The sequence below is a fragment of the Arachis hypogaea genome, chromosome 12, assembly GCF_003086295.3.
Source record: "Arachis hypogaea cultivar Tifrunner chromosome 12, arahy.Tifrunner.gnm2.J5K5, whole genome shotgun sequence".
Taxonomy (NCBI): Eukaryota; Viridiplantae; Streptophyta; class Magnoliopsida; order Fabales; family Fabaceae; genus Arachis; species Arachis hypogaea.
In genome coordinates, this window is record NC_092047.1 from 77,476,106 (window position 1) to 77,486,713 (window position 10,608).

At 37.7% G+C, this 10,608-nt stretch overlaps 1 non-coding gene across 1 annotated transcript; it reads left to right on the forward strand.

The window, feature by feature from the left end:
* Nucleotides 1–5,875: 5,875 nt before the first annotated feature.
* Nucleotides 5,876–5,979, forward strand: LOC112732113 (small nucleolar RNA R71). The gene has a single exon (XR_003167850.1). It is a non-coding gene; the product is annotated as a small nucleolar RNA R71 (small nucleolar RNA).
* Nucleotides 5,980–10,608: the final 4,629 nt, after the last annotated feature.

Below are 10,608 nucleotides of genomic sequence, written 5' to 3' on the forward strand. Positions count from 1 at the left end.
AGAATGGCCGTCCATGGATTCTAACTTATACCACGAAGACTCTGATTAAGGAATCCCAGAGATATTCATTCAATCTAAGGTAGAACGGAAGTGGTTATCAGGCACGCGTTCATAGTTGGGAATGATGATGACTGTCACGATCATCACATTTATATTAAGGTACGAATGAATATCTTAGAATCGGAATAAGCTTAAATTGAATAGAAAAACAATAGTACTTCGTATTAATTCGTGAGGAACAGCAGAGCTCCACACCTTAATCTATGGTATGTAGAAACTCTACCGTTAAAAATACATAAGTGATGAAAGTTCAGGCATGGCCGAATGGCCAGCCCCCAAACGTGATCAAAGGATCAAAAGACAATCCAAAGATATCCAAAGATGTCAGTAAAAAGTCCTATTTATGCTAAACTAGTTACTAGGGTTTACAGAAATAAGTAAATGATGCAGAAATCCACTTCTGGGCCCCACTTGGTGTGTGCTTGGGCTGAGCATTGAGCTTTACACGTGTAGAGGCTTCTCTTGGAGTTGAACGCCCGTTTGTAACTCATTTCTGGCGTTTAACTCCACTTTGCAACCTGTTTCTGGCGTTTAACTTCAGAATGCAGCATGGAACTGGCATTGAATGCCAGTTTGCGTCGTTTAAACTTGGGCAAAGTATGGACTATTATATATTGCTGGAAAGCCCTGGATGTATACTTTCCAACGCAATTAAGAGCGTGCAATTTGGAGTTCTGTAGCTCCAAAAAATCCACCTTGAGTGCAGGGAGGTCAGAATCCAACAGCATCTGCAGTCCTTCTTCAACCTTTGAATCTAATTTTTGCTCAAGTCCCTCAATTTCATCCAGAAAATACCTGAAATCACAGAAAAACACATAAACTCATAGTAAAGTCCAGAAATGTGAATTTTATTTAAAAACTAATAAAAATATACTAAAAACTAGCTAAATCATACTAAAAACTATGTAAAAACAATGCCAAAAAGCGTATAAATTATCCGCTCATCACAACACCAAACTTAAATTGTTGCTTGTCCCCAAGCAACTGAAAATCAAATAGGATAAAAAGAAGAGAATATACTATAAATTCCAAAATATCAATGAAACTTAGCTCCAATAAGATGAGTGGGACTTGTAGCTTTTTGCCTCTTGAATAGTTTTGGCATCTCACTTTATCCATTGAAGTTCAGAATGATTGGCATCTATAGGAACTCAGAGTTCAGATAGTGTTATTGATTTTCCTAGTTCAGTATGTTGATTCTTGAACACAGCTACTTTATGAGTCTTGGACGTGGCCATAAGCACCTTGTCTTCCAGTATTACCACTGGATACATAAATGCCACAGACACATAACTGGGTGAACCTTTTCAGATTGTGACTCAGCTTTGCTAAAGTCCCCAATTAGAGGTGTCCAGAGTTATTAAGCACACTCTTTTTTTTTTTGCTTTGGACCTTGATTTTAACCGCTCAGTCTCATGTTTTCACTTGACACCTTCACGCCACAAGCACATGGTTAGGGACAGCTTGGTTTAGCCGCTTAGGCCAGGATTTTATTCCTTTAGGCCCTCCTATCCACTGATTCTCAAAGCCTTGGATCCTTTTTATTGCCCTTGCCTTTTAGTTTTAAGGTCTATTGGCTTTTTGCTCTTGCCTTTTGGTTTTAAGAGCTTTTGGCTTTTTCTGCTTGCTTTTTCTTTTTCTATTTTCTTTTTTTTTTTGCTATTTTTTCTATTTTTTTCTGCAAGCTTTTGTATTCACTGCTTTTTCTTGCTTCAAGAATCATTTTTATGATTTTTCAGATTATCAGATAACATTTCTCCTTTTCATCATTCTTTCAAGAGCCAACATATTTAACATTCATAAACATCAACTTCAAAAGACATATGCACTGTTCAAGCATTCATTCAGAAAACAAAAAGTATTGTCACTACATCAAAATAATTAGACTAGTTTCAAGGATGAATTCGAAACCCTGTACTTCTTGTTCTTTTATTTGTAAAATAGTTTTCATTTAAGAGAGGTGATGGATTCATAGGACATTCATAGCTTTAAGACATAGACACTTAAACACTAATGATCATATAGTAAATACACAAACATAATTAAAACATAAGGCTCAAAAATTGAAAAATAGTAAAATAAATAGACAAGGAGATTAAGGAATGAGTCCAGCTTAGTGAGGGTGGCGTCTTCCTCATCTTGAAGAACCAATGGTGCTTTTGAGCTCCTCTATGTCTCTTTCTTGCCTTTGTTGCTCCTCCCTCATGGCTCTTTGATCTTCTCTAATCTCATGGAGGATGATGGAGTGCTCTTGGTGCTCCACCCTTAGTTGTCCCATGTTGGAACTTAATTCTCCTAGGGAGGTGTTGATTTTCTCCCAATAGTTTTGTGGAGGAAGGTGCATCCCTTGAGGTATCTCAGGGATTTCATGGTGGGGAATTTTCTCATGCTCATGTTGAGGTCCATGATCTCTTATTTGCTCCATCTTTTTCTTAGTGATGGGCTTGTCCTCTTCAATAAGGATATCTCCCTCTATGTCAATTCCAGCCGAATTACAGAGGTGGCATATGAGGTGAGGAAAGGCTAACCTTGCCCAAGTGGAGGACTTGTCAGCCACCTTGTAAAGTTCTTGAGGTATAATCTCATGAACTTCCACCTCCTCTCCAATCATGATACTATGGATCATGATGGCCCGGTCTATAGTAACTTCAGACCGGTTACTAGTAGGAATGATTGAGCGTTGAATAAACTCTAACCATTCCCTAGCCACTGGTTTAAGGCCATGCCTTCTTAGTTGAACCGGCTTGCCTCTTGAGTCAATTTTCCATTGAGCTCATTCCTCACATATGTCTATGAGGACTTGGTCCAACCTTTGATCAAAGTTGACCCTTTTTGTGTAGGGGCGTGCGTTCTCTTCCATCATTGGCAAGTTGAACGCTAGCCTTACATTTTCTGGACTGAAATCTAAGTATTTCTCCCGAACCATGGTGAGCCAATGCTTTGGATTCGAGTTCACACTTTGATCATGATTCCTAGTGATCCATGCGTTTGCATAGAACTCTTGAACCATTAGGATCCCAACTTGTTGAATGGGGTTGGTGAGAACTTTCCAACCTCTTCTTTGGATCTCAAGTCGGATCTCCGGATACTCATTCTTTTTGAGCTTGAAAGGAACCTCAGGAATCACTTTCTTCTTGGCCACAACTTCATAGAAGTGTCTTGATGGACCTTTGAGATGAATCTCTCCATCTCCCATGACTCAGAGGTGGAAGCAATTGCCTTCCCTTTCCTCTTTCTAGAGGTTTCTCTGGCCTTAAGTGCCATAAATGGTTATGGAAAAACAACAAGCTATGCTTTTACCACACCAAACTTAAAATGTTTGCTCATCCCCGAGCAAAAGAAGAAAGAAAGTAGTAGAAGAAGAAGAAAATGGAGAAGATGGGGGAAGAAGATGTATTCGGCCAAGGAGAAGAAGAGAGGGTTGTGTTGTGTGAAAATGAAGAAGGAGTGAGGGGGGTGTAGGGTTCGGCCATTAGGGTTGGGTTTGGGAGGGAAAATATTTTGAATTTTGAAGGTAGGTGGGGTTTATGGGGAAGAGAGGATGGATGTGAGTGGTGAAGAGGTGATGTGAAAGAGTGATTGAGGTGATTGGTGAAGGGTATTTGGGGAAGAACGTTATGAAAAGGTGTGAAGAGGAGAGAAGAAGATGTGGGGATCCTGTGGGGTCCACAGATCCTGTAGGGGATCCTGTGGGGTCCACAGATCAAGTAGGGTCAAGGATTTAACATCTTTGCTCCAATTAGGTGTGTAAAATGCCCTTGCTGTACAATCCTGGCATTTAACGCCAGACTGCTGCCTGTTTCTGGCGTTAAACGCCCAAATGTAGCTTGTTTCTAGCGTTTAACGCCAGGTAGATGCTTGTTTCTGGCGTTAAACGCCAGACAGATGCTTGTTTCTGGCGTTTAAACGCCAGACTGCTCTCCTCCAGGGTGTGCTGTTTTCAATGCTATTTTTTATTCTGTTTTTGATTTTTCAGTAGTTTTTGTGACTTCACATGATCATCAACCTAATAAAACACGAAATAATAAAAAGAAAATAAAATAGATATGCTTAAATAACATTGGGTTGCCTCCCAACAAGCGCTTCTTTAATGTCAATAGCTTGACAGTGAGCTCTCATGGAGCCTCACAGATAATCAGAGCAAGGTTGGAACCTCCCAACACCAAACTTAGAGTTTGAATGTGGGGGTTCAACACCAAACTTAGAGTTTCGTTGTGGCCTCCCAACACCAAACTTACAGTTTAGGGGCTTTGGTTGACTCTGCAGTAAGAGAAGCTTTTCATGCTTCCTCTCCATGGTTACAAAAGGAGATCCTTGAGTTTCAAACACAAGGGTGTCCTCATTCAGTTGGAAGACCAACTCTCCTCTGTCCACATCAATCACAGCTCTTGCTGTGGCTAGGAAAGGTCTTCCAAGGATGATGGATTCATCCTCTTCCTTCCCAGTGTCTAGGATTATGAAATCAGCAGGGATGTAAAGGCCTTCAACCTTTATTAACACATCCTCTACTTGTCCATAAGCCTGTTTTCTTGAGTTGTCTGCCATCTCTAATGAAATTCTGGAAGCTTGCACCTCAAAGATCCCAAGTTTCTCCATTACAGAGAGTGGCATTAAGTTTATTCCTGACCCCAGGTCACACAGAGCCTTCTCAAAGGTCATGGTGCCTATGGTACAGGGTATTAAGAATTTGCCTGGGTCCTCTTTCTTTTAAGGTAATTTCTGCCTATCCAATGCATTTAGTTCATTGGTGAGCAAGGGAGGTTCATCTTCCCAAGTCTCATTACCAAATAATTTGGCATTCAGCTTCATGATTGCACCAAGGTATTTAGCAACTTGCTCTTCAGTAATGTCTTCATCCTCTTCAGAGGAAGAATACTCATCAGAGCTCATGAAGGGCAGAAGGAGGTTCAATGGAATCTCTATGGTCTCTGGATGAGCCTCAGATTCCTTTGGTTCCTCAAAGGGATACTCCTTATTGGTCACTGGACGTCCCAGGAGGTCTTCCTCACTAGGATTCACGTCCTCCCCCGCCCTTGTAGGTTCGGCCATGATGGTTAAATCAATGGCCTTGCACTCTCTCTTTGGATTTTCTTCTGTATTGCTTGGGAGAGTACTAGGAGGAGTTTCAGTGACTCTTTTACTCAGCTGGCCCACTTGTGCCTCCAAATTTCTAATGGAGGACCTTGTTTCATTCATAAAACTTACAGTGGCCTTAGATAGATCAGAGACTATATTTGCTAAGCTAGATGGATTCTGCTCAGAATTCTCTGTCTGTTGCTGAGTGGATGATGGAAAAGGCTTGCTATTGCTAAACCTGTTTCTTCCACCATTATTAAAGCCCTGTTGAGGCTTTTGTTGATCCTTCCATGAGAAATTTGGATGATTTCTCCATGAGAGATTATAGGTGTTTCCATAGGGTTCACCCTTGTAATTCACCTCTGCTATTGCAGGGTTCTCAGGATCATAAGCTTCTTTTTCAGAAGATGCCTCTTTAGTACTGTTGGATGATTCCTTCAATCCATTCAGACTCTGAGAAATCATATTGACTTGCTTAGTCAATATTTTATTCTGAGCCAATATAGCATTCAGAGTATCAATTTCAAGAACTCCCTTCCTCTGAGGCATCCCATTACTCACAGGATTCCTTTTAGAAGTGTACATGAACTGGTTATTTGCAACCATGTCAATGAGTTCTTGAGCTTCTGCAGGCGTTTTCTTTAGGTGAATGGATCCACCTGCAGAGTGGTCCAATGACATCTTTGATAATTCAAATAGACCATCATAGAATATGTCCAGGATGGTCCATTCTGAAAACATGTCAGAAGGACACTTTTTGGTCAGTTCCTTGTATCTCTCCCAAGCTTCATAGAGGGATTCGCCTTCCTTTTGTTTGAAGGTTTGAACATCCACTCTAAGCTTACTAAGCTTTTGAGGAGGAAAGAACTTGGCTAAGAAAGCCGTGACCAGCTTATCCCAAGAGTTTAGGCTATCCTTAGGTTGAAAATCCAACCATATTCTAGCTCTGTCTCTTACAGCAAACGGGAAAAGCATAAGCCTGTAGACCTCGGGATCAACCCCATTAGTCTTAACAGTATCACAGATCTGCAAGAATTCAGTTAAGAACTGAAATGGATCTTCGGATGAAAGTCCATAAAACTTGCAATTTTGTTGCATCAGAGAAACTAGTTGAGGTTTCAGCTCAAAATTGTTTGCTCCAATGGCAAGGATTGAGATGCTTCTTCCATGTAAATTGGAATTAGGTGCAGTAAAGTCACCAAGCATCTTCCTTGCATTGTTATTATTTTCGGCCATGTCTCCTTCTTTTTCAAAAATTTCTGTCAGATTTTTTCCAGAGAGTTGTGCTTTAGCTTCCCTTAGCTTCCTCTTCAGAGTCCTTTCAGGTTCAGGATCAGCTTCAATAAGAATGTTCTTATCCTTGTTCCTGCTCATATGAAAAAGAAGAAAACAGAAAAGAAAATATGGAATCCTCTATGTCACAGTATAGAGATTCCTTTATGTGAGTAGAAGAAGAGAAATTCGAACACCAAGGGGAAGAGATGGTTCGAATTTTGAGATGAAGAGAAGTGTTAGTAAATAAATAAAATAATTAGAAAGAGATGAGGGGGAGAGAATTTTGAAAATTAAATAAATTAAAATGAAAGTATTTTTGTTTTTAATTTAAAATCAAAGTTAGAATTCGAAAATTAGAAAGAAAAATGAAATTAATTTAAATTGAAATTTAAAACAATTAGTTAATTCAAATTGAATTTTGAAAAAGAGGGATGTGATTTTCGAAAATTAGAGATAGAATTAGTTAGGTAGTTTTGAAAAAAGATAAGAATCAAACAAAAAGATAGGATTAGTTTGAAAAAGATTTGAATCTTAATTTTTGAAAAGATAAGAGGTTAGAAAAGAAGTTAGAAAGGATTTTGAAATTGATTTTGAAAAGATGTGATTGAAACTTATTTTGAAAAAGATTTTGAAAAAGAAATTTAAAAAGATTTGATTTTGAAATTAAAGTTGATTACTTGACTAACAAGAAACTAAAAGATATGATTTAAAATTTTAAAGATTGAACCTTTCTTACTAGGCAAGTAACAAACTTAAAATTTTAGAATCAATCACATTAAATGTTAATAAGATTTTCGAAAATTATGAAAAAGATTTTTGAAAATTAATTTTGAAAATTTCGAAAATTATGAAAGAAAAATGAGAAAGATTTGATTTTTGAAAAAGATAGAATTTTTAAATTGAAAATTTGATTTGACTTATAAGAAACAACTAGATTTTAAAAATTTTGAAAAAGTCAACTCAAATTTTCGAATTTGATGAGAAGAAAAAGGGAAAGATATTTTTTTATTTTTAGATTTTTAATGATGAAAGAGAAAAACATCAAAAAGATTCAAAACATGAAAATTATGAATCAAAACAAGAAAAATATGCAAGAACACTTTGAATGCAAAGATGAACACCAAGAACACTTTGAAGATCATAATGAACATCAAGTATGTATTTTTGAAAAATTTTCAATAAAAGAAAATATGCAAGACACCAAACTTAGAAATTTTCAAACTTTAGCCACTAACAAATTAAAAATGCATATGAAAAACTAAAAAAGACATAAAACAAGAAATTTTAAAGATCAAATAAGAAGACTTGTCAAGAACAACTTGAAGATCATAAAGAACACATGCATGAGTTTTCGAAAAATGCACAAATTTTAAAAACATGCAATTGACACCAAACTTAAAATTTGACTCAAGACTCAAACAAGAAACACAAAAATTATTTTTGATTTTATGATTTTATAATTTTTTTTTGGATTTTTGCAAATTATTTTGGGAAAAACGAAAAAGAAATTTTTTTTTTGAAATTAAGAATAAAAACAAAAAGCTTAAAATTAAAATAAAATTACCTAATCTGAGCAACAAGATGAACCGTCAGTTGTCCAAACTCGAACAATCCCCGGCAACGGCGCCAAAAACTTGGTGCGCAGAAATCGTGACGGTTCCATTCCTTGGTAACGGCGCTAAAAACTCTATACGCACGTTCATAATCTTAATTCTTTATCACAACTTCGCACAACTAACCAACAAGTGCACTGGGTTGTCCAAGTAATAAACCTTACGTGAGTAAGGGTCGATCCCACGGAGATTGTCTGCTTGAAGCAAGCTATGGTCACCTTGTAAATCTCAGTCAAGCGGATTCAATTGATTATAGAGATTTAATAATTAAAAGATAAATAAAATACAAAATAAAGATAGTGATACTTATGTAATTCATTGGTGAGAATTTCAGATAAGCGTATAGAGATGCGTTCGTTCCTCCTGGACCTCTGCTTTCCTATTATCTTCATCCAATCATTCATACTCCTTTCTATGGCAAGCTGTATGTTAGGCATCACCGTTGTCAATGGCTACATCATGTCCTCTCAGTGAAAATGGTCCAATGCACTGTCACTGCATGGCTAATCATTTGTCGGTTCTCGATCATACTGGAATAGGATCCATTAATCCTTTTGCGTCTGTCACTACGCCCAGCACTCGCGAGTTTGAAGCTCGTCGCAGCCATCCCTTCACAGATCTTACTCGGAATACCACAGACAAGGTTTAGACTTTTTGGATCTCAAGAATGGCCGTCCATGGATTCTAAATTATACTACGAAGACTCTGATTAAGGAGTCCCAGAGATATTCATTCAATCTAAGGTAGAACGGAAGTGGTTGTTAGGCACGCGTTCATAGTTGGGAATGATGATGACTGTCACGATCATCACATTCATATTGAGGTGTGAATGAATATCTTAGAATTGGAATAAGCTTGAATTGAATAGAAAAACAAAAGTACTTCGTATTAATTCGTGAGGAACAGCAGAGCTCCACACCTTAATCTATGGTGTGTAGAAACTCTACCGTTGAAAATACATAAGTGATGAAGGTTCAGGCATGGCCAAATGGCCAGCCCCCAAACGTGATCAAAGGATCAAAAGACAATCCAAAGATATCCAAATATATTAGTAAAAAGTCCTATTTATACTAAACTAGTTACTAGGGTTTACAGAAATAAGTAAATGATGCAGAAATCCACTTCTGGGGCCCACTTGGTGTGTGCTTGGGCTGAGCATTTAGCTTTACATATGTAGAGGCTTCTCTTGGAGTTGAACGCCCGTTTGTAACCTGTTTCTAGCGTTTAACTCCACTTTGCAACCTGTTTCTGGCGTTTAACTCCAGAATGCAGCATGGAACTGGTGTTGAACACCAGTTTGCGTCATCTAAACTTGGGCAAAGTATGGACTATTATATATTGCTGGAAAGCCCTGAATGTCTAATTTCCAACGCAATTGAGAGCGTGCCATTTGGAGTTTTGTAGCTCCAGAAAATCCACTTTGAGTGCAGGGAGGTTAGAATCCAACAACATCTGCAGTCCTTCTTCAACCTCTGAATCTGATTTTTGCTCAAGTCCCTCAATTTCAGCCAGAAAATACCTGAAATCACAGAAAAATATACAAACTCATAGTAAAATCCAGAAATGTGAATTTTATTTAAAAACTAATAAAAATATACTAAAAACTAGCTAAATCATACTAAAAACTATGTAAAAGCAATGCCAAAAAGCGTATAAATTATCCGCTCATCACTTACCCTTACCTTAGCCCCATTACAACCTTGAAAAGACCTCATGATGTTTACATTGGTATATTAAATGTTGTAGATTGGTTAGGTGAAGAACAAAAATTAGAAAGCATGATTGAGAAGGATAGAGTAATTACCTTATACACTAGAGAGATTAGAGCGTACATACATCATCAGTGAGGGTTCAATGCTTAAATTCTATGTTTCCTGCTTTCATGAGCTACCTTCTTGAATTTTTATCTATTCTTACTGTATAAGAATTGAATTAGTGGAATTTGATTTGTGATTGTCTTGAAGAGCTTATTCACTTTTAATCAGGTAGACAAGAATCATATAGTTGCATTCATATATATAGGTTGCATTGCATCGCATGAGTTTTACATGTTCCTACTCATTTATTTTATCTTCTTCAACTAAGCATGAGGACATGCTAATATCTAAGTGTGGGGAGGTTGATAAACCATTATTTTATGATTTATATTTTGTTTAATTGTGTGGTTTTATCAAATCTTTACCCACTTATTCATTAAATAAGCATGCATTTATAATTCCTTCCTAAAAATACTTTATGGTTGAAAACTTGCTTCCTAGAAACTTTTAATTTTGTATTTTAACTCTCCTTTATTCCATTTGATGCCGTGATCTGTGTGTTAAGTGTTTCAGGCTTTATAGGGCATGAATGACTTGGAGATTGGAAAAGAAGTTTGCAAAAATGGAAGGAACACAAGAAATTAAGGAGATGACCAGCGAGAAGTGACGCAGACGCATGGCTCACGCGACCGCGCGATATAGACGAAATTGCAGTGACGCGGACGCATGGCTCACGCGATCGCACGGATTGGAAACTACACCAGTGACGCGAAGGCGTGGACGACGCGCACGCGTGGCAAGGCAAAACGCTGGATGACGCGAACGCC